We start from the raw sequence: 25,993 nt of genomic DNA, 5'->3' as shown, positions 1-25,993 counted from the left end.
AGTCAAAAGATGAACCCACAGGTTCATTCACCAATTATATTCTTGGTACCCCCTCCTAGGTGTGTATCAATGATTAGAAATCAGGAGTCCTGAGAATGGCATATGAAATGTCTCACACACCCTTACGGCTCATGCACACCATGTCCTTAGAGAAAATGTTATGCTCGAATGCCCGAGCACAAATGCAGCCCAGAACAGTACAAAATAAATAATGGCCGTTGCATATCCTTCTCTGCAAAAGCAACACAGAGAAAACACTGTCTTTACGATGAAATGTCAAGAACCCTTAACATCCTGAACCAACTGAAAGAAACAACCCCCACCACGAGACCTGAACCAGGGGATCCGGTAATCAGATGCGGGCGCTTCCTAAGCCCCACCGAGAAATCCTCATAGGTTCACAGGTAGCGGAGACTGACGAACAGCGGGTGTTTCCAGCTCACACCCGGACGAAAGAACGAGAGGCGAGCACTCAGCACGCCGCTTCGGGCGCTTCCAAAGCCCCGCCAAGTAATCCAAGGGATTGCACACAAGGAACGTGAAACAACTCTGGCAAGCCAAGTACACAGAATAATCGGCGCCGCGTTCTCTGGTGACGCCGTATTAGTCTATTTCCTGTCGCCTGACGTCATACTGCCGCGCCATCTCAGGCGTCATGGGAATTGTAGTTTTTTGACCTTGCAGGTCCGTATCTACCGCAGGCAGTGATCTACCAGGGGCCGGGGAAGCCTGACATCATTATTGAACAATGTGAAAGTATTGTGATGGGTTATCCTCTAACAGTATATGTACCACACTGAGTTGAGCTCCTGATGACGAGAACCAAAACACAGCATTTTACAAATAACAGGCTGACAAGGTACGAGCAGGTGTTGCTCACTGCCATCAGTGTTCCCCTGAAGCGTTGTTCTGCGTTGTTCTGTGTTGAATCCTGCTACCTTGTTGCCTGTTCCAAATGCTGATGGGGAAGAATGTGAAGACCATGAATATCTGGATGTCATTGAGCTTTGCACAAAACCAAGACCTGGCATTGTCAATGAGCCATTGTCTGCTCCTGATCAAGTCCTTTTTGTGGATGGTTCATGCTTATGAGACAATGAAGGTAATTTGAGAACAGCATTTGCTGTCTGTGCCATTTTTGGAGCAGTGAAAGCTGTTTGCTTAAAGGGATTACACTCAGCACAAGTGGCTGGAATCATTGCCATGACCTGTGCATTTTGCGTTTCTGAGCAGATCCGAGTCACCATCCATACCGATAGCCCAAATGGTTTCAGTGTGGTTCATGACTTCTGACAGCTATGGTCGCAAAGAGGGTTCCTAAAGTCATCAGCTTCTCCTATTAGATATGGGGATTATGTGAGACAACTGCTGGAAGCTTTGCAATTGCCAAGAGAAGTGTCTGTCGTTAGGCGCACAGCCCATGGAAGGGAGATAACTTTGTTAATACATGGAATAGGTATGCAGATGAAGTTGCTAATTTTTGTGCTATTCATGCATGTGTTTTCAAGGGAAAATATACTGGCCAGAGTACAGGGAAGACCGAATTCACCATGATGATAGCTGTTGCTGACACGTTAGATGAAATGAGACGTCTGCAAATGGAAGCCACAGACAAGGTACAAGCAAGTTGGATCAGAGCAGGTTGTGAGAAAGCGGAAAATGACATTTGGGTGTCAGTTGATGGCAGGGCAGTATTACCAGATTGTTTGCTACATCCAATGGCAAGGCAGATTCATGGAGCAGCTCATATAGGAAGGCATGCAATGGTGAGGCTGTTTCGACAGACTTGGTTCAATCCTAGGTTTCGCGTGATTGCAGAATCTGTGTGCCTTTGGTGTGTCACATGTCAACAAATGAATGCTAGGAAGAAGACTGTCATTGCTCTGAGTCACATTGGTAGGTCAGGAGGTCCCTTCAATCAAATTCAGATGGACTTTTTTGAGATGCCGGTGTGTAATGAGTTGAGATACATTCTGGCGGTTGTGTGCATCTTTTCTCGGTGAGTTGAAGCTTATCCGACTAGGAGGTGTGATCGTCTCACAGTAGCAAAGTTATTGTTGAGGGAAGTAATTCCTAGATTTAGATATTCAACTACATTGGAATCAGATGGAGGTACACACTTTCATAACTAAGTCATGAAGCTGTTGTGCACATCCTTGAGTGTGAATCAAGGACTGCATTGTAGTTACAGGTTGGACGCATCAGGAATGATGGAGCAGATTAACAGCACTTTGAAATCGAGGCTAGCAAAGGCGTGTGCCTTGACATCTCTGAAGTGGCCTGATGCCTTGCCTTTGGTGCTAATGAGTTTGCGCAGCATTCCTGACAGGAGAACTGGATTGTCACCTCATGAGATACTGATAGGAAGAGCAATGCTCTTGCCTGCTGTGCCTATCTCAGCTTTAGTGAACATCACAGATGATTTGGTCCTTGACCACTGTAAAGGATTGCCTGATGTGGCTCTGGCACATCCTGAGCACAGGGGAATGGGTGCTCATCAGAAAACACGTGAGGAAAAACTGTCTTGACTCTCTGTGGCGTGGACCATACCAAATGATACTGGTGACACACACTGCTGTGAAGTGAGGCGGAATACCGAACTGGATCCATGCTTCCAATACCCGACCAGTAGCAGGTCCCTCCTATGAAACAGCTCCTCTCCCATAAGAATTTCCAGCCTTGTCCGAGGGGTCACTAGAGAGGACAAGTCAAGCTGTGGAGGTACCTAAAGAGGATGGATGCACACCAGAGCGATCTTGAAGGAGGGCCAAGCTACACAAGACCTTGGTATAGACTCTGAGGGAGATGATAACGTTGTGAGTGGCATAGAATCTGGTTCATCGCACACTAATCACCAGACTACGCGAGGCCGGTATACAAGGACCAGCTCTAGACTGGATCCCCTCGTTCCTCACTAGAAGAAGCCAAAGGATCAGACAACCGCCCTTCCTCTCGGCATCCACCGACATCACCTGCGGAGCACCACAGGGGTCATCTCTGAGCCCGACCCTCTTCAACAGCTACATGCCCTCCCTCGTGGACATCGTCCGACAACACGCCTCAACATAGTATCCTACGCCAACGACACTCTGCTCATTCTCTCCCTCACCAAAAACCCCACCACCGTAAAACTCAAATTCCAGAGAGGAATGCAAGAAGTGGCAGTCTGGATGACCAACAGCTGCCTAAAACTCAACGCCGAGAACACAGAAGTCCTCATCACCCCTTCAGCATGGGACAACACCTGGTGGCCCGCAGCCCTCGGAAACCCACCAACCCCCACAGACCTCGGCATCGTACTCGACTCATCACTCACCATGAACCGACAGGTCAACGTCATCACCTTCAGCTGTTTCAACATCCTCCGCATCCTCCAAAAGACCTTCAAATGGATCCCCCCGGAATTGAGGAAAACAGACACCCACGCACTCTTCACCAGCAAACTCGACTATGGCAATGCACTCTACGCCGGCATCAACAAGTCCCTACTTCGCAAACTATAAACAATGCAGAACACAGCGGCCAGACTCGTCCTCTGCATCCCCCGGCACGAACACATCAGCCAACACCTGCGGCGACTCCACTGGCTCCCTGTGGAGAAGAGAGTCACCTTCAAAATCCTCACTCATGCCTACAAGTGCCTGCACAACAACGGACCCAAATACCACAACGACAGAATTAACTTCCACGTAGCCAAAAGAAACCTGTCATAATCCAGCCTTGCATTGGCTGAAACCCCTCAGATCCTCAGAGCCAGATCAGGCGGAAGATCATTCTTTCACATCGCAGCCGAGATCTGGAATGAGCTACCGGCAGACATCAGACACGCCCCCTCCCTGAACACCTTCATGAAGACCCACAAGACCTGGCTCTTCAGCTGAACGGAGCGGCCTATACCCCACACCCCCACTAGCGCCTTGAGACCCTTGTGGGTGAGTAGCGTGCTTACAATTCCCTGATTGATTGATTGATTGATTGATTGAGAATCTGACACAGCTCAGCAGAAGAGACTGGTGTGACAAGTGGTCATGTGCAGTCAAGGAAGAAGGATGCTGCAGATGAAACCTGGCCAGTGAGACAGAAGAAGAGGAATCTGAGACTTGCATCTGAAAGAGAACTTGCACCAATAGATGAATCTTTGGAGTCTGATCTGAGTGAAGCTGAGCAAACCACAGAAAGTGGGGAAAGGTTCAGGAGAGCTTGAGTGCTGTGTCAGAGATATTCTTCTCCTGAGTCGACTTATCTGGTTACAAATGCCAAGGAGAACGAGGTCCGAGGTTTCGATACTGATTGTCGAGATCTTGATGAGAGTTCCTGGAATTGAAGCTAATGCACTTCTGTCACAGACTGAGCCTTTCCCACCAAGGTAGAGTTGTTAATGGACACTGATTCTGGAAGACTTCAAATTCCAAGCATTGGAGCACCACAGCCTCCTCAAGAGATTGCAGCATTGAGATCTGAAGTGTTACAATGATTAATTGAGGAGCTTGGCTCTGACCTCATAAGGGATGTAAATGAACTTTGAACTGTAAATAAGTTGCTTGAAAGAAGATAGCCTAGGCGAGAGTGGAAGAAGAATAAAATGAGGGACTTTAATTCAGAAGAAGAAGGAGGGCTAGGGAAGTCTTCAAAGTTGTGTAAATACTGTACAAGAGACTGTTGAAAAGAACGTTTCAAGGTTTCAAAGAAAAGGTTGCTCGAGGACTTTGTTACACATGAATAAAACGTGGAGACAAGAGACTCTGTGTTTGGATCCTCTTATGAGCTGCAATCCAAGCTACTTTAAACATACAGTTTGGACATATGTATCATAGGCACAAATATATTATAGGTACACTCATTATAGTAATTATACTAATAGATATAGTCATTACTAAGTAAATATTAAGTGTGCACAAGAGTGAGGAACATGGAGTGGTGAATGTGAGAAGTTATCCTGGCATATGATGTCCACTAGTTCTAGTGGGCACCTTGCACCAGTCTAATCGACCCTTATTGATGGTGGTTGTAAAGTCAACCTTATAGAAAGCTATCCCAGTGGTAGCATGAACCAGCAGTCTTCAGGCTAAGACTTCAGTAGGGGAGTTAAACAAGTTGTACCATATATAATCACTCGAATACCAAATGAAAGAACACCACACAAGGTATATATCAAATATATATGTATTCAATCTAAACACACCCCCTCTGCATTCTTTATGAGGTCAGAGGTAAAAATACAATACAAGTCACACAGTTAATATACGATAAGTTGCACATTATACGTTCTGCCCTAGGGGCCTCACAAACCATATACTAAGAAAGTGGTATAAGTAAATGTAAATGTAAATGTAGGTATACTTATATAGCGCAACCTGTCGCCACAAAGGGCATCCTGGCGCTTGCCTAGGGAACCCGTCCTGGTATTCCCCTGTGAGAAGCCCCGACAGGGTGTCCACAGGGTGAAAGTCAGGCATCCCGCCGCGAGGGGCCGTTGTGGAGATTAAGCAATCTATTGCCCAGAGTCGCAGAGTGTGAACCTGTGAGTCGAGGAGGCACCGGGACGAGAATTATCGAGTCCGTGGAATTTTTAGCCCAAGACCCGCCGGGGCGGGGAATTGAACCCTGGTCCAGGACCGATCTCAGATTCCGGGTCTGCCGCCTCTAACCCCTGAGCCACACTTCTCCACATGAGTACCACGTGAGAGTTAGAAAGCAGGCCTGAGGCCTGTGGAATAGCTGGGGCTACACTAAACAACCAAAGGTTAGGAAGTTGGAGGCCCACTGGAGACGCGTGCAGTGTCTAAACACAGCCGCGGGTTACCAATGACTTTCTATGGGAAACAAAGAAGTTACAAATACACAATTTAAAGACACTTCCGGATGGACTAGGATGGAACCCTTTTAAACTAGGACACTTTGAGCGTCAAGACCCATGGAAGCACCGGAGTACTTGTGTTACCTCACCCAGGGAAGCCGGGTTCATAGGTGTCTTTTCGTGTTGGGTTTCGTCGTCGTTTTCAATGGAGAGCTGGAAAGAATGTCGATTCTCCAATTAGCATGCAGAGAGAATCTTGATTTCATTAACCCCTTCGCTGCTAGGCCTTTTCCCCCTCCTGTGCTAAGGCTTTTTTTGGTGTTTTGGGGTAGTGCGCGCTTAGGCCCTTGTAACTTTTTGACCACATAAGGGATCCGCGCCAAATTTGCGTCCTTTTCTTCCAACATCATGGGGATTCTAAAGGCGCCCAGGGTTTGTGGATTCCCTTGGAGGGGTCCCAGAAATTAACCAAAATATAGTTTTTTTTTTGTTTTTTTCAGAAAAATGGGAAAAACGGGCTGCAAATGAAAGCCTCTGGCTTTTTCCCTGAAAATGGTATCAAAAAAGGGTTTGTGGGGCTGAATTCTCCATTTTCTCAGCTTTTAGGGAATGACAGTGTTTTGTCAGAGAACCGAAATTTTTTACTCAGTTTTGGCATTTTTCTGGGACATAGCCTATTTTTGCTATTTTTAGAGCTTTCCACCTCCTTCCAGTTAATGGTAGAAATGAGTTTGAAAGCAATAATGGATCCTGGAAAGCTTTACATTTTCGAAAAATAGACAAAATTCTGAATTCAGAAAGGGGTCATTTGTCTAAATCCATGAAGGTTTCGTTATAGAAAGTAACAGTTAGATATTGGAATATTTGAAAATTTGTTGAAAACAACAGCCTTTTGTCTCAACGTTTTCACCTATAACTTTCTCTAATTTTGACAGCTCTTGGAAAGCAATATACCGTTACATCCGTTAGACCTTCCTGGTTGTGGGGATATATGGGACTTGTAGTTTCACCAAGAACCCGACGAACCCAGATCCAAAAACTGAGCAGCAACTTGCAATGGTATTTTTTCATTTACTGGGTATAGTGCACTTTGTCTTGGAAAATGTACACATGGAATAATCTGTATGAAAGACACCTATGTATGTATGAATTGGGTACAAATTATAGAGTTCAGAAACAGTATATAATTGCACATTTTCAAAGTTGGGAATACTCATACTAGCATGAGAATTATTGGTCATTTTTCATAAAGTTTTTTTTCTACACAATATCTTTCATTCAAAGGGAGAAATGCAAGAAAGCTCAATTGGTAATAACAGTTGATTTACAAATCTGAATTACCCCAAGTGTCCCGATAAAAACGGTACCTCACTTGTGTGGGTCGGCCTTGTGCCTGCGACAGGAAACGGCGCAAAATGCCACGTGGTCACACCTAAATTTTGCAGTTACAAATTGACCCTTTTTTGGCAAAGTGCCTACCTGTAGTTTTTGCACCCTAGTTCTTCCGGCACCTAGGGAAACCTAGCAAACCTATACATTTTTGAAAAGTAGACACCCAGGGGAATTCAGGATGGGATGACTCGACTGCCTACCACCAGGTTTTGTTACCCAGAATCCCTTGCAAAGCTCAGATTTTGACAAAAAAAACACATTTTCCTCACATTTCTGTGGTGGAAAGTTCTGGAATCTGCGTGGATCAACAAATTTCCACCCACCCAGCGTGCCCCCAGGTCTCCCGAAAAAAATGGTACCTCACTTGTGTGGGTCGGCCTTGTGCCTACGACGGGAAACGGCACAAAATGCAACGTGGTCGCTCCTCAATTTCCCAGTGAAATCTTAAGCTCTTTGGACAAAGAGACTACCTTTTGTTTTTGAGCCGTAGCTCAACCAGCACCTAGGAAAACCTAGCAAACCTATACATTTTTGAAAACTAGACACCCAGGGCAATTCAGGATGGGGTGACTCGTCTGCCTACCCCCAGGTTTTGTTACCCAGAATCCCTTGCAAACATAAATATTTGACCAAAAAAACACATTTTCCTCACATTTCTGTGGTGGAAAGTTCTGGAATCTGCGTGGATCAACAAATTTCCACCCACCCAGCGTGCCCCCAGGTCTCCCAAAAAAAATGGTACCTCACTTGCGTGGGTAGGCATAGTGGCTGCGACATGAAACAGCGCAAAACGCAGCATGGTCGCACCTCAATTTCCCAGTGAAATTTATCACGATTCGGACAAAAAGACTACCTTTTGTTTTTGCGCCGTAGCTCTGCCAGCACCTAGGGAAACCTAGCAACCCTATACATTTTAGAAAACTAGACACCCAGGGCAATTCAGGATGGGGTGACTCGTCTGCCTACCCCCAGGTTTTGTTACCCAGAATCCCTTTCAAACATACAAATTTGACCAAAAAAACACATTTTCCTCACATTTCTGTGGTGGAAAGTTCTGGAATCTGCGTGGATCAACAAATTTCCACCCACCCAGCGTGCCCCCAGGTCTCCCGAAAAAAATGGTACCTCACTTGCGTGGGTAGGCATAGTGGCTGCGACATGAAACAGCGCAAAACGCAGCATGGTCGCACCTCAATTTCCCAGTGAAATTTAGCACGATTCGGACAAAAAGACTACCTTTTCTTTTTGCGCCGTAGCTCTGCCAGCACCTAGGGAAACCTAGCAACCCTATACATTTTAGAAAACTAGACACCCAGGGCAATTCAGGATGGGGTGACTCGTCTGCCTACCCCCAGGTTTTGTTACCCAGAATCCCTTTCAAACATAAAAATTTGACCAAAAAAACACATTTTCCTCACATTTCTGTGGTGGAAAGTTCTGGAATCTGCGTGGATCAACAAATTTCCACCCACCCAGCGTGCCCCCAGGTCTCCCGAAAAAAATGGTACCTCACTTGCGTGGGTAGGCATAGTGGCTGCGACATGAAACCGCGCAAAACGCAGCATGGTCGCACCTCAATTTCCCAGTGAAATTTAGCACGATTCGGACAAAAAGACTACCTTTTGTTTTTGCGCCGTAGCTCTGCCAGCACCAAGGGAAACCTAGCAACCCTATACATTTTTGAAAACTAGTCAACCAGGGCAATTCAGGATGGGGTGACTCGTCTGCCTACCCCCAGGTTTTGTTACCCAGAATCCCTTTCAAACAAAAAAATTTGACCAAAAAAACACATTTTCCTCACATTTCTGTGGTGGAAAGTTCTGGAATCTGCGTGGATCAACAAATTTCCACCCACCCAGCGTGCCCCCAGGTCTCCCGAAAAAAATTGTACCTCACTTGCGTGGGTAGGCATAGTGGCTGCGACATGAAACAGCGCAAAACGCAGCATGGTCGCACCTCAATTTCCCAGTGAAATTTTGCACGATTCGGACAAAAAGACTACCTTTTGTTTTTGCGCCGTAGCTCTGCCAGCACCTAGGGAAACCTAGCAAACCTATACATTTCTGAAAACTAGACACCCAGGGCAATTCAGGATGGGGTGACTCGTCTGCCTACCCCCAGGTTTTGTTACCCAGAATCCCTTTCAAACAAAACAATTTGACCAAAAAAACACATTTTCCTCACATTTCTGCGGTGGAAAGTTCTGGAATCTGCGTGGATCAACAAATTTCCATCCACCCAGTGTGCCCCCAGGTCTCCCGAAAAAAATGGTACCCCACTTGCGTGGGTAGGCATAGTGGCTGCGACATGAAACAGCGCAAAACGCAGCATGGTCGCATCTCAATTTCCCAGTGAAATTTTGCACGATTTGGACAAAAAGACTACCTTTTGTTTTTGCGCCGTAGCTCTGCCAGCACCTAGGGAAACCTAGCAAACCTATACATTTCTGAAAACTAGACACCCAGGGCAATTCAGGATGGGGTGACTCGTCTGCCTACCCCCAGGTTTTGTTACCCAGAATCCCTTCCAAACAAAACAATTTGACCAAAAAAACACATTTTCCTCACATTTCTGTGGTGGAAAGTTCTGGAATCTGCGTGGATCAACAAATTTCCACCCACCCAGCGTGCCCCCAGGTCTCCCGAAAAAAATGGTACCTCACTTGCGTGGGTAGGCATAGTGGCTGCGACATGAAACCGCGCAAAACGCAGCATGGTCGCACCTCAATTTCCCAGTGAAATTTAGCACGATTCGGACAAAAAGACTACCTTTTGTTTTTACGCCGTAGCTCTGCCAGCACCTAGGGAAACCTAGCAAACCTATACATTTATGAAAACTAGACACCCAGGGCAATTCAGGATGGGGTGACTCGTCTGCCTACCCCCAGGTTTTGTTACCCAGAATCCCTTACAAACATAAAAATTTGACCAAAAAAACACATTTTCCTCACATTTCTGTGGTGGAAAGTTCTGGAATCTGCGTGGATCAACAAATTTCCACCCACCCAGCGTGCCCCCAGGTCTCCCAAAATAAATGGTACCTCACTTGCGTGGGTAGGCATAGTGGCTGCGACATGAAACCGCGCAAAACGCAGCATGGTCGCACCTCAATTTCCCAGTGAAATTTAGCACGATTCGGACAAAAAGACTACCTTTTGTTTTTACGCCGTAGCTCTGCCAGCACCTAGGGAAAACTAGCAAACCTATACATTTCTGAAAACTAGACACCCAGGGCAATTCAGGATGGGGTGACTCGTCTGCCTACCCCCAGGTTTTGTTACCCAGAATCCCTTACAAACATAAAAATGTGACCAAAAAAACACATTTTCCTCACATTTCTGTGGTGGAAAGTTCTGGAATCTGCGTGGATCAACAAATTTCCACCCACCCAGCGTGCCCCCAGGTCTCCCGAAAAAAATGGTACCTCACTTGCGTGGGTAGGCATAGTGGCTGCGACATGAAACCGCGCAAAACGCAGCATGGTCGCACTTCAATTTCCCAGTGAAATTTAGCACGATTCGGACAAAAAGACTACCTTTTGTTTTTATGCCGTAGCTCTGCCAGCACCTACGGAAAACTAGCAAACCTATACATTTCTGAAAACTAGACACCCGGGGCAATTCAGGATGGGGTGACTCGTCTGCCTACCCCCAGGTTTTGTTACCCAGAATCCCTTACAAACATAAAAATTTGACCAAAAAAACACATTTTCCTCACATTTCTGTGGTGGAAAGTTCTGGAATCTGCGTGGATCAACAAATTTCCACCCACCCAGCGTGCCCCCAGGTCTCCCGAAAAAAATTGTACCTCACTTGCGTGGGTAGGCATAGTGGGTGCGACATGAAACAGCGCAAAACGCAGCATGGTCGCACCTCAATTTCCCAGTGAAATTTTGCACGATTCGGACAAAAAGACTACCTTTTGTTTTTGCGCCGTAGCTCTGCCAGCAACTAAGGAAACCTAGCAAACCTATACATTTTTGAAAACTAGACACCCAGGGCAATTCAGGATGGGGTGACTCGTCTGCCTACCCCCAGGTTTTGTTACCCAGAATCCCTTACAAACATAAAAATTTGACCAAAAAAACACATTTTCCTCACATTTCTGTGGTGGAAAGTTCTGGAATCTGCGTGGATCAACAAATTTCCACCCACCCAGCGTGCCCCCAGGTCTCCCAAAATAAATGGTACCTCACTTGCGTGGGTAGGCATAGTGGCTGCGACATGAAACCGCGCAAAACGCAGCATGGTCGCACCTCAATTTCCCAGTGAAATTTAGCACGATTCGGACAAAAAGACTACCTTTTGTTTTTACGCCGTAGCTCTGCCAGCACCTAGGGAAAACTAGCAAACCTATACATTTCTGAAAACTAGACACCCAGGGCAATTCAGGATGGGGTGACTCGTCTGCCTACCCCCAGGTTTTGTTACCCAGAATCCCTTACAAACATAAAAATTTGACCAAAAAAACACATTTTCCTCACATTTCTGTGGTGGAAAGTTCTGGAATCTGCGTGGATCAACAAATTTCCACCCACCCAGCGTGCCCCCAGGTCTCCCGAAAAAAATGGTACCTCACTTGCGTGGGTAGGCATAGTGGCTGCGACATGAAACCGCGCAAAACGCAGCATGGTCGCACCTCAATTTCCCAGTGAAATTTAGCACGATTCGGACAAAAAGACTACCTTTTGTTTTTACGCCGTAGCTCTGCCAGCACCTACGGAAAACTAGCAAACCTATACATTTCTGAAAACTAGACACCCAGGGCAATTCAGGATGGGGTGACTCGTCTGCCTACCCCCAGGTTTTGTTACCCAGAATCCCTTACAAACATAAAAATTTGACCAAAAAAACACATTTTCCTCACATTTCTGTGGTGGAAAGTTCTGGAATCTGCGTGGATCAACAAATTTCCACCCACCCAGCATGCCCCCAGGTCTCCCGAAAAAAAATGTACCTCACTTGCGTGGGTAGGCATAGTGGGTGCGACATGAAACAGCGCAAAACGCAGCATGGTCGCACCTCAATTTCCCAGTGAAATTTTGCACGATTCGGACAAAAAGACTACCTTTTGTTTTTGCGCCGTAGCTCTGCCAGCACCTAAGGAAACCTAGCAAACCTATACATTTTTGAAAACTAGACACCCAGGGGAATTCAGGATGGGGTGACTCGTCTGCCTACCCCCAGGTTTTGTTACCCAGAATCCCTTGAAAACATAAATATTTGACCAAAAAAACACATTTTCCTCACATTTCTGTGGTGGAAAGTTCTGGAATCTGCGTGGATCAACAAATTTCCACTCACCCAGCGTGCCCCCAGGTCTCCCAAAAAAAATGGTACCTCACTTGCGTGGGTAGGCATAGTGGCTGCGACATAAAACAGCGCAAAACGCAGCATGGTCGCACCTCAATTTCCCAGTGAAATTTAGCACGATTCGGACAAAAAGACTACCTTTTGTTTTTGCGCTGTAGCTCTGCCAGCACCTAGGGAAACCTAGCAAACCTATACATTTTTGAAAACTAGACACCCAGGGGAATTCAGGATGGGGTGACTCGTCTGCCTACCCCCAGGTTTTGTTACCCAGAATCCCTTGAAAACATAAAAATGTGACCAAAAAAACACATTTTCCTCACATTTCTGTGGTGGAAAGTTCTGGAATCTGCGTGGATCAACAAATTTCCACTCACCCAGCGTGCCCCCAGGTCTCCCGAAAAAAACGGTACCTCACTTGCGTGGGTAGACATAGTGGCTGCAACAGGAAACGGTTCAAATCGTACGGTGGTGAATTTACATTACCTTATTGCAAAACTACCTTGATTTTGGGGGGGGGATCTGAATTTGTGGCCCGGGGCTCGGTGGTATTCTTTGCAAAGTAGCAAACCCAAACAGTTCTGAAAACTAGACACCCGGGGGAGTCCAGGGAGGTATGGCATGCATGGGTCCCCCAATGTTTTCCTACCCAGAACTCTCTGCAAACCTTAAAATTAGGTAAAAATTGCACTTTTCCAAACTTTTTGGCGTGGGATCGCCGTGCCGGCAAAAAAGTCATACCACCCTGCGTTCCCCTTGTTCTCCCTAGTAAAAGGATACCTCACTTGTGTGGGTGCCCCAAAGCAGAACACCCCAAAAATGAATTTTGAAAAAGGTAGTTTTTACTCATATTTACGTTTTACAAATTAAGCACCCCAGCCTAAGTCACTTGCCTTTGGCCCACCCACACAAGTGAGGTATCATTTTACTCGGGAGAACAAGGGAAACGCTGGGTGGTAGGACATTTGTTCCGGCAGCGAGATCCCACCCAAAAAAGTATGGAAAAGTTGGTTTTTGGACCAAAATTTCAGGTTTGCAGGGGTTTCTGGGTAGGAAAACATTGGGGGACCCACGCATGCCATACCACCCTGGACTCCCCCGGGTGTCTAGTTCTCAGAACTGTTTGGGTTTGGTAGTTTCCAAAGATGCCTGCCAAGCCCCGGGCCAAAAGCTCAGGTGACCCCCTCAAAAAATAAGATTATTTGGCAAAAGGTAATGTTTTCGTCTCCACAGTATGAATTGGGCCTTTTCCTAAAGCAGCCGCTATGCCTACCCACGCAAGTGAGGTACCATTTTTATCGGGAGACCTTGGGGAACGCTGGGTGGGAGGTAATTTGTGTGAGCCCAGTGATGCCACGCTTTCCCACACTAAAACGTGTGAAAAAAAATGATTTTTTCCAAGCAAAAAATGAGGTTTGCAAGGGAATCTGGGTAAAGGAACGTTGGAGGATCCACGCAAGCCATACCTCCTTGGAAGCCCCCGGGTGTCTACTTTTCAGAAATGTGTGGGTTTGGTAGGTTTCCCTAGATGGCTGTCTCGCACGGGGCCAAAAACCCGGGTAACCCCTCTTGCAAAAGCTGGTGGACATGAATTCTACAGCTTTTGCAAGAGGGGTTACCTGGGTTTCTGGCCCCGTGCGAGACAGCCATCTAGGGAAACCTACCAAACCCACACATTTCTGAAAAGTAGACACCCGGGGGAGTCCAGGGAGGTATGGCATGCGTGGGTCCCCCAATGTTTTCCTACCCAGAACTCCTTGCAAACCTTAATTAGGTAAAAATAGCACTTTTCCAAAAATTTTGCCGTGGGATCGCCGTGCCGGCAAAAATGTCCTACCACCCAGCGTTCCCCTTGTTCTCCCGAGTAAAAGGGTACCTCACCTTAACAGAGTTACTCAAAAGTCAAACATTCAAGCACGGCTATCTATTCCTCAAAGACACACACATACAGGTTGGATTTGGCACGAGGGCGAGTGATGGTTCAGTATATAAAATTTTATTAACAAGATATTTCAAAAAAATGAAATGCTCTGTCAATAAATAAATGCATAAAAACCGAACCAGTGACTCGCAACTCGTGAGCTGTAAAGCCACGACAAGGCACCAACCGTTTTACAGGCCATTCACGCACCTTTCATACCTGATACAAACAAGACCACTGACACCATCTGGAATAAAAGCAACACATTACAACAATCACAATAAGGGACAAGGTACACCCTAATGCAGAAAGAGAAAAAAAACAATTATTACTGCACACCCATCTAATCCGCAAGCACACACACATACTGGTTGGATTTGGCACGAGGGTGAGTGATGATTCAGTACATACAATTGTATACGCAAGTAATTTCACACAAATGAAATACACTGTGTATAATTGCAAGTATGATAAACTGAACCACTGACTCACAGCTCGTGAGCTGTAAAGCCACGTCAAGGCACCAACCTCTTTACAGGCCATTCATACACCTTTCGTACGTGTGACACATTCAAAACATTCACACCGCCAGCCGCGGACCCATCACATTTCAACACTCACACCAGCAAACAGCGCCATTCAAGGGCCCATCACTTTCACACGCCCACATTTCTGACACTGGAACTACACAAATTGATGGACTGCGTGGAGTGTCACTCAACAAGCAGTGTGTGCAGTGACCAACAGAAAGTAACTACTCACACACCGCCAGCCGAGCGCCAGTCCACCCACACCACCAGCCAAGCACCAGACCATGCACACCGCCAGCCAAACAATCAGCGCACACCACCAGCCAAGCGCCTCTCCACGCACACCGCCAGCCAAGCACCACTCCGTGCACAGACAGCTAAACACCGCTCCACGCACACCCTCCAGCCAAGTACCACTCCACAAACACCACCAGCCAAGCGCCACTCCACACACACTGCCAGCCAAGCACCATTCCACACACACTGCCAGCCAAGCACCACTCCACACACACCGCCAGCCAAGCAGCACTCCACACACACCGCCAGCCAAGCACCACTCCACACACACCTCCAGCCAAGCACCACTCCACACACACCGCCAGCCAAGCACCACTCCACACACACCGCCAGCCAAGCAGCACTCCGTGCACAGACAGCAAAGTAGCACTCCACGCACACCATCAGCCAAACACCACTCCATGCACAGACAGCCAAGTACCACTCCACGAACACCACCAGCCAAGCGCCACTCCACACACACGCCAGCAAAGCACCACTCCGTGCACAGACAGCCAAGCACCACTCCACACACACCGCCAGCCAAGCACCACTCCACACACACCGCCAGCCAAGCACCACTCCACACACACCGCCAGCCAAGCGCAACTCCACACACACCGCCAGCCAAGCACCAGCCGGCACACACCACAAACACATTTAGAATTCTTTTTTTGAAAATAACACTAAACAAATGGAAATACCTACAAATCAGGTAACACAAATTCTTAAAATAAAAACTTTGCACTAATGCCAATCCTTGAAACAAACTAAAAATGTTTTACAGAATGCAGACTAGGCAATTCACTTTACAGCTCATTCAAACTCCCAATAGTTCTTTTGCGTGTGGTACGATTTAAAACAAGCTGACATACACAATGCAGGCTTAGAAGGACAGTCAGGACAGTATATACGAGACTCCTTCCGCACGCCTCTTCGCCAACAGACTCTGCATCTTCTAGTCGGAAAGTCTCTAGCAGTAGTGGAAGGAATAGATTCAGGAAAGTGGCGATCTTGCAATCTAGCCACTTCCTCCACCACTCCAAATCTAGGAACACTTGCCTGCTGCACAAGTACAAGGCTGCCTATTATAGACTCCTGAAACTTAAGAAAAGTCATCTTCGTCTCAGGACAAGACTTCTGGTACACAACGAAAGCATTAAATGATGCCAAGTGGAACAGATGGATAGCCAACTTCTTGTACCAAACGTAAGCCTTTCGAAGAGCAGCATAAGGTTCCAACCTCTGATCTACTCTGTCAACACCACCCATGAACTTATTGTAAGCTAGAATGCACACAGGTTTGCGCACTTCAGCATCCTGACCCCAAACAGGCACAGGTACAGTACTTTCATCGTGGATAGTGGTCAGCATGTACACATCTCTCTTGTCTGAATACTTCACAGCTAAAAGCTCCCCACATCGCAATGCCGTAGACTGTCCCCGCACAAGCCTTTTGCAAACAAGTTCCTTTGGGAAACCTTTACGGTTACTGCGCATTGTGCCACAAGCAACAGTGCCCACTTTGGCCAACTCCTTGAACAACTGCACACCAGTGTAGAAGTTATCTACATATAAATGATGGCCTTTGTTAAATAATCCTCTACCTAGTTCCCACACAATTTTCTCAGTTACTCCAAAAGTAGAAGGACAACCAGGAGGGTTAATGCGGGACTCCTTACCAGTGTACACCCTGAAATTGTAGACATATCCAGTCTCACTGTCATACAGCATATACAGTTTGATTCCATAGCGTGACCTCTTACTAGGAATGTATTGCCTAAAAACCAAGCGGCCCTTGAACAACAACAAAGACTCATCCACTGCAATTTCTTTACCAGGGACAAAAATCTCAGAAAAACGATCAACAAAGTGATCAAGGACAGGCCGAATTTTAAACAAACGGTCACAATCAGGGTGATCGCGTGACAACGCTAAACTATTATCAGCAAAATGCATCATCCGAAGAAGAAGCGTATACCGATCACGACTTATGACTGCTGGAAATATAGCTGTTACCATCAAGGGACTAGTGGACCAATATGAAGTAATTGATGACTTCCTTATCAAGCCCATCAAAAAAGTTAATCCCAGAAACTTCTTCATCTCTTCAACATTGGTGGGAGTCCACCGGATTGCTCTAGAATAGGGCTTAAGTCTGGCACTGTTGGCCCTCAAAAATTGTTCTGCATACAAATTGGTTTGTTCAACAATCTCTTGCAAAAACACATCGTCAAAAAACAACTGAAAAAAATTAATTGGCAGAAAATTCTCAGTATTCACTATACACCCAGGAACACCAGTGAACTCTGGCAATGCCGGCTGCACCAAGCCAGGGGGAACCCAGAGGCCATCCCTATCAACGGGGGGAGCAGCCACCCCAGCCTGCAGCACCGAAACATCTTGCTGCTGTTCTCCAACGGGAAGCCTAACAGCCACAGATACTTCTGGCTGTACAACACCAACAGAAGACGTAGCATCCCCAGAGGGCTCTTCCTGCACTACACCAACGGGAAGCCCAGCAGCCTGAGATGCTTCTTGCTGCACTACACCACCGGGAAACCCAGCAGGCCCAGATGCCTCTTGCCGCTCTACACCAATGGGAAGCCTAACAGCCCCAGATGCCTCTTGCTGCACTACACCAGCAGGAAGACGAAAAGCACCAGATGCCCCTTTGCGCACCACAGCAATGTGAAGCCTTTTGGGTGCAGGCTCCAGCCCACTTGCCTCTTGCCGACGTAAAAAGAAAGGAAACCTTGCAGCCCTAGGCAGCAACACAGGTGCCTCTTGGCCCACTACCGGCAACACAATGTCCTCCTGTACCATAGGCCCTTCTTCAGCACTAGAAGAAGAGTCATCATCCGATGATGATGATTCCATGCGAAGAGAAAACTCACTGCCTGAATCTTCTGCCGCTTCCTGGGAGTCCGAATCGGACTCAGACTCTGAACCATGGTCCGAGGAAGACTCAAAAAGCAAACCAAGAACCTGCTGAGCAGTAATCCTGCGACTAGCCATTATCCTTACAAAGCAAGAAGACTGCACACACAAGTGAACAACAACCTACACTGTGCAAAGTAAGAAGTAAACAAGGTAAGGCTTTCACTAAAAGATAAATACAATCCAAAACAATTTCACTCTTACAAAATATAGCTACACTCACCAGCACCTACTCTGTTGAGACACAGCGAAAAGAAATGAAATCCCACTAGAAAGAAAAAAAGAAATGACATTAGAAAACAAAGTGCACATCAAACACTAATGCTGAAAAAAAAAACACAGAGCCACACAAACTGCTAGAAGTACAACCTTTTTCAAAAAGACAAACATCAAGGGGAAGTAGTACAAAATACATTCACTTACCAAGCACAAGCAACTACACAAGCTGCAAACAGACACGCAACCTACAACAATCCAAACAGCAAAAGCCTGGAACAAGACAAAAATAGAGAAGAAAAAAAAATTACTACCACATTTCACAAACAATATAACAATTAAAAAAACAACACACAAATTTGCCCCCCAAATTTAAATTCGGCCAGATGGGCCATCAATTAGGGCTTAGACCAAATGAGATTAGATGAGGTTTAACATCAAGACACTGGATAATTTTTTTAATTAAGTGCCTGACCACTTTGGTGCCAGTCAGTCTTTTGCTACTACCAGTACCCATATCACACAGGGGCAGTAAGGACATTCATACACCTTTTGTACGTGTGACACATACAAAACATTCACACCGCCAGCCGCCCATCACTTTCACACGCCCACATATCTGACATAGCAACTACAGAAAATGATGGACTGCGTAGAGTGTCACTCAACTAGCAGTGTGTGCAGTGACCAACAGAAAGTAACTACTCACACACCGCCAGCAGAGTTCCAGTCCACCCACACCACCATCCAAGCACCAGACCATGCACACCGCCAGCCAAACCCCACTCAGCGCACACCGACAGCCAAGTACCACTCCACGCACCCCATCCAGCCAAGTACCACTCCCCACACACCGCCAGCCAAACACCACTCCCCACACACCGCCAGCCAAACACCACTCCACACACACCGCCAGCCAAGCAGCACTCCGTGCACAGACAGCAAAGTAGCACTCCACGCACACCACCAGCCAAGCGCCACTCAACACACACCTCCAGCCAAGCAGCACTCCGTGCACAGACAGCAAAGTAGCACTCCACGCACACCACCAGCCAAGCGCCACTCCACACACACCGCCAGCCAAGCAGCACTCCGTGCACAGACAGCAAATTAGCACTCCACGCACACCACCAGCCAAGCGCCACTCAACACACACCTCCAGCCAAGCAGCACTCCGTGCACAGACAGCAAAGTAGCACTCCACGCACACCACCAGCCAAGCGCCACTCCACACACACTGCCAGCCAAGCAGCACTCCGTGCACAGACAGCAAAGTAGCACTCCACGCACACCACCAGCCAAGCGCCACTCCACACACACCGCCAGCCAAGCAGCACTCCGTGCACAGACAGCAAAGTAGCACTCCACGCACACCACCAGCCAAGCGCCACTCAACACACACCTCCAGCCAAGCAGCACTCCGTGCACAGACAGCAAAGTAGCACTCCACGCACACCACCAGCCAAGCGCCACTCCACACACACCGCCAGCCAAGCAGCACTCCGTGCACAGACAGCAAAGTACCACTCCACGCACACCACCAGCCAAGCGCCACTCCACACACACCGCCAGCCAAGCAGCACTCCGTGCACAGACAGCAAAGTAGCACTCCACGCACACCACCAGCCAAGCGCCACTCCACACACACCGCCAGCCAAGCAGCACTCCGTGCACAGACAGCAAAGTAGCACTCCACGCACACCACCAGCCAAGCGCCACTCCACACACACCGCCAGCCAAGCAGCACTCCGTGCACAGACAGCAAAGTAGCACTCCACGCACACTAACAGCCAAGCGCCACTCAACACACACCGCCAGCCAAGCACCACTCCGTGCACAGACAGCAAAGTAGCACTCCACGCACACCACCTGCCAAGCGCCACTCCACAAGCACCACCAGCCAAGCACCACTCACCGCCAGCCAAGCACCATCCAGCCAAGCGCCACTCCACACACACCGCCAGCCAAGCGCCACTCCACACACACCGCCAGCCAAGCAGCACTCCGTGCACAGACAGCAAAGTAGCACTCCACGCACACCACCAGCCAAGCGCCACTCCACACACACCGCCAGCCAAGCAGCTCTCCGTGCACAGACAGCAAAGTAGCACTCCACGCACACCACCAGCCAAGCGCCACTCCACACACACCGCCAGCCAAGCAGCACTCCGTGCACAGACAGCAAAGTAGCACTCCACGCACACCACCAGCCAAGCGCCACTCCACACACACCACCAGCCAAGCAGCACTCTGTGCACAGACAGCAAAGTAGCACTCCACGCACACCACCAGCCAAGCGCCACTCCACACACACCGCCAGCCAAGCACCACTCCGTGCACAGACAGCCAAGTACCACTCTACACACACCACCAGCCAAGCGCCACTCCACACACACCGCCAGCCAAGCACCACTCCGTGCATAGATAGCCAAGTACCCCTCCACGCACACCGCCAGCCAAACACCACTCAGCGCACACCGACAGCCAAGTACCACTCCACACACACCGCCAGCCAAGCACCGCTCCACGCACACCATCCAGCCAAGTACCACTCCCCACACACACCACCAGCAAACATGCCCAAGGGGTCGCTTCCTAAAAACTTTGTGTTAGTGGCCATTTTCCGCCCCCCCTGGGGGCAAAACGGCAAAAAAACAGGCCAATTTGCCCCCAGGGTGGACAGAAAAACAAAAACACAATCATGTCCACCTGGAAGCGACCCTTACCCAAGGGGTCGCTTCCCAAAACAAACACATTGCCCCAACAAAAATCCCTGGTTCTAGTGGGTAATTTCTGCCCCCCCTGGGGGCAAAACGGCCGAAAAACGGGCCGATTTCCCCCCAGGGGGGGCAGAAAAACGAAAACATACTCAGACCCCGCCTGGAAGCGACCCTTGCCCAAGGGGTCGCTTCCTAAAAACTAAAATTACATCCCTGGTGTCTAGTGGGCATTTTCTGTCCCCCCCTGGGGGCAAAACGGCAAAAAAAAACGGGCCGATTTGCCCCCAGGGGGGACAGAAAAACGTAAACAAAATCAATGGCCGCCATCTTGGCTATAATCAATATCCCTGGTGCTAGTGGGGAATTTCTGCCCCCCCTGGGGGCAAAACGGCCGAAAAAACGGGCCGATTTCCCCCCAGGGGGGGGCAGAAAAACGAAAACATATTGCCAGCCAGCCTGGAAGCGACCCTTGCCCAAGGGGTCACTTCCTAAAAACTAAAATGATATCCCTGGTGTCTAGTGGGGGCATTTCCGCCGCACAATCGCGACGCTGTGCGCGATCGTGAAGCAGAAATGCCCTGCAAAGAGACATCAGGGGAAAGGAAAATCTCTTTCCTCTCCCCTGATGCCTCTTCGCTGCCCCAAACCCCCGCCGAAGTCCAGAACACCTACCTTCTTCTCCGGCGCTCAGGAAGCAAATGGCTTCCCGAGCGCTGGGAATCCCTGATGATGTCAGCGCGCGCTGTGCGCGCTGACGTCATCAGGGATTACCATGGGGGGGGGGGCGGGGGCGGCAGCGGAAGCTCTTCCGCTGCCGCCCCCATTGCAAAAACGAAGATCAGAGAGCCTCGGAGGGAGCGCCATCGCTTCCCCCGAGGGTGGGGCTGATGACGAGCTGGCCTTGTCATCCGCGCAGGACAGGTAAGCGCGATGACGAGCCCAGCTCGTCATTAGCCCCGAAGGGGTTAAAGACAACGGAGGCTGACATTATTCAATAACTTTTATTGCTGCCTTGCTGCCCAAGATATGCAGCCCTTTAAAGTGTAACAATTACATCATAAATAAAACGTTCCACAGAACATAGACAAGTGTCATAGCAACCAGATAACTTCCTCTTAGAGCTGCGAAGGAAAGGACTGTAGTTTCAAAATCTTCCATCATCAAATTAAAAGGTTTATAAAGAAGCCGAATCTGAAAAAGGAAAAAGACAAAAGGAGTAATACTTGTTCCGGAAGGTAGAAAAGATTAAATGTAAAAGACATATTAATCAAAGTCCAAGGATACAGTTCATAAAACATCCACCAGGGAGTGGTGGGAGGGATAATGTCAGACTCCGTTGTCTTTAATGAAATCAAGATTCTCTCTGCATGCTAATTGGAGAATCGACATTTCATTACAAGACCTGAGGCTACATTATGCAAGTTCAAAGCTTCTCAACGCAACATTGCTCACATGTTCAACAGGTTTAAGGTAAAATTTAACAAAAGTTGGTGCATTAGACCAATCTGCTGCTTTCAGGATATCAGAAAGGGATCCCCCACCCCAAAATACTTTGCTCGCCATAGCGCCACGAGAGGAGTGTGCGCCAAACTTAGATAAATCTACTCCAGCCTCAAACATGACAGTTCTTACCCACCTGGCAATTGTCGCGGAAGAGACCGCCTTATAAGGTTTGATAAAAGAAATCAACAATTGATTTTCATTACAAGGTCTAAAAATACTCATTTTCTGATCATATGCTTTCATGCAACTTACAACACACAGTTTTGGAGAATCTAAAAAATAAGGGTAAAATATGTTCTCAGACATGGTCTTGGTTCTTTTCCATATCTCGAATAATACTCCATCAGGAGAATAAAATCTGTGACATATTTCTAAAGCTTTAACATCAGATACTCTCCTGAAAGAGATTAAACAAAGTAAAGTAGCTAGTTTAATGGACAATTGTTTTCTTGTAAGGAAACAATTGTCCGGCCAGGATGAAAAAAGGTCCAAAATAACATTAACGTTCCACAAGGAACTATATTTGGGTTTAGGAGGACGTTTAAGTCTTATACCTTTCATTACCCTACGAATCAAAGGATCGGTACCAATAGAAAAGTCGTTCAATAAGGAATGACCTGCAGAAATTGCCGATCTATAGCAATTAACTGTTCTATAACAAAGGCCTGAAATAAAAAGGGTCCGCTAAAACATTTGCAACATCCACTACAGGTGCCTCCACGGGATCCAAATTCCGTTCCATGCACCAACTACACCATCTTTTCCAAGCACTGGTATATCTTCTCCTTGTTCCGGGAGCCCATGATTCATCCAAAAGGTTCTTAGCCTGCCCTGAAAGGCCTGAGTATCTTGCAGAACCCCTGAAATCTTCCAGACAAGAAGGTTCATGTTTCCTTCTAAGAGAAGAGGATGAAAGTCTCCTTCTAGACCCAGGAGGAGATCCAAATTCCCTGGAATAAAACGAGGAACTTCCATCGCCAATTCCATCACACCTGGGAACCAAATTTGGGAATTCCAAAAGGGAGTAATCAGAACAACCCGGCATCGTTCTGAACGAACCTTCAGAAGGACTCTTTGGATTAGAGCGAAAGGAGGGAAGGCATAACAACTGAGAGTGTTCCAAGGCTGGAGAAGAGCGTCCACTGCCAATGCAAATGGGTCTGGTCTCCAACTGAAATAACGATCTATTTGAAAAGTGAGTCTGCTGGCAAAGAGATCTATTTCGAAAGGACCCTATGAGTCTTGAATTTTCTTGAAAATCAGAGGATTCAACTTCCAATCGCTTGCGTCCCTCAGGAACCTTGAGTTCCAGTCTGCCCTGGTATTTAGATGGCCCGGAAGAAATTCTGCTCTCAACGTAATTTTCTGGTTCCAGCAGAAATACCAAATTTTCTTGGCTAGATCTGCCAATAGAAAAGATTTCGCTCCTCCCAAACGGTTGATGTAGGAGACGGCTGTACAATTGTCTAATTTGATCAAGACTACACTGTTCTTCAAAATTGATTTGAAACTCATAAGAGCATTCAGGCTCGCCATCATCTCTAAACAATTTATGTGTAAAGATAGTTCCTCTTGGGACGATTTTCCACCTGTTTCTAAACTTCCCAATCTGGCACCCCAGCCAAAATTGCTCGCGTCGGATTCCAAAATGTGGTCCGGCGCATTCCCGAATATGGCTTTTCCGTTCCAACTGTCTAGGTTGTTCCACCACCAAAGAAGATCTGCTCGAGCTTCTGGAGACAAGGGAATGTGGTCTGAATACCAAAGACCTTTCTTCAGGCCTAAGGATTTCAACCTCTGAAGGGCTCTGTAGTGAAGCGGTCCTGGAGAGATCGCTTGGATGGATGATGATAGGAGACCCACTACTCTTGCTAGTTCCCTTAAACTCACTGAATCTTTTGATAAAACATAGGAGACCTCCTTCTTTATTTTTGTCAATTTCTTCAAAGGAAGTTGGAGTTGGGCCAAAGACGTGTTTACTTGAAAACCTAGAAATTCTAGATTTTGCGAAGGAGTCATGACAGATTTTTCTACATTGATAATGAAGCCTAAAGACTCCAAAAGATCCACAGTCCACCTCATATGGAGAAGGAGTTCGTCCTGATTTTGGGACATCAATAAGATATCATCTCGATATATAATCAAACGAACTCCTCTTCTCCTTAGAGATGCAACAACCGGCCTGAGTATCTTGGTGAAACACCAAGGAGCTGAAGAAAGGCCAAAAGTAAGACATCGAAATTGGTAGGTTATACCTTTCCATACAAACCTCAGATATTTTTTAAATTCCGTATCCATAGGGACAGTAAAGTAAGCGTCTTTCAGGTCCAGCTTTATGAGCCAATCTCTCTCCTGGAGAATATCTCTCAAACGATGGATACCTTCCATCTTGAAGTGTCTGTACACAAGGAAGGAGTTCAAAAGCCTTAGATTTATTACGGGACGCCAACCTTTGTCTTTTTTCTTCACGAGAAAAATTGTGCTCACAAAGCCGGGGCCAGCCTTGGACACAATGAAAATTGCCCCTTTTTCCAGCATTTGACGAATTTCCTCGTCTACTAGGATTGATTGACCTTGATCTAAGACTAATTCTCTGGGGGGTGAGGTCTGGCAAGGAGTAGCAACAAAATCTATTTTGAAACCTTTCACTGTTTCTAGAACCCATGCATCGTTTGTTATAGATAGCCAGTTCTGGCTGAAAGAATCAAGTCTTCCCCCTACCTTTGGGAGGAAAGAACCAAAAGGAGAGGTTTTTACCTTGATTTCCTTGACTCTCGAATCTGACACGGTTGTTTCCACCTCCTCGATTGCGGTAGTTGCGTCCTCTCTGAGGGAAGAAGGAATTGTTCCCTCTGAAGTATCTTCCACGTTGGTTTTGATAAAAGGACCTGTTGTATCCTCGGCTGACAGATGGTCCTCCTCTGTCAGCCCTTCCAAAAAATTGTCTACCTCCAAACATCCTTCTCATGTTGCTTTGAGCTCTGCTAAAAGCAGAGAAAGTAGATACGTATTTACCAAGAAGATTAATAAAAGAATCTCCGAAGAGGAGCCCATTAGGGTCTTCTTCAACTTCTTTATTAGCTAGGTCCCCCAACTTGGGGTTCATTCGAATCAGGATTCCTCTACGTCTTTCAGATGTGAGGCTAGCATTGGCATTACCAAGGAGGCATAAGGCACGTTGACTCCAACCCCTTAAGAGTTCGGTATCAACCGGAGTACCATTAATAGCGGATTCCTCCGCAAGATCTAGAATTCTTGCTAGAGGACCTAAAGTGTCTAAGAGTTTATCCTGACACTGTTTCAGACAGCGTTCGATACCTTTACGAGGGTCTCTCCCAGTCTTAAAAAGAAAGGTCAATAGCTCAGGATCTAGTATAGGCGTCAAGGCTG

This window comes from Lissotriton helveticus, chromosome 2_2, assembly GCF_964261635.1.
Source record: "Lissotriton helveticus chromosome 2_2, aLisHel1.1, whole genome shotgun sequence".
NCBI lineage: Eukaryota > Metazoa > Chordata > Amphibia > Caudata > Salamandridae > Lissotriton > Lissotriton helveticus.
Note: the sequence above shows the minus strand (reverse complement) of the source record.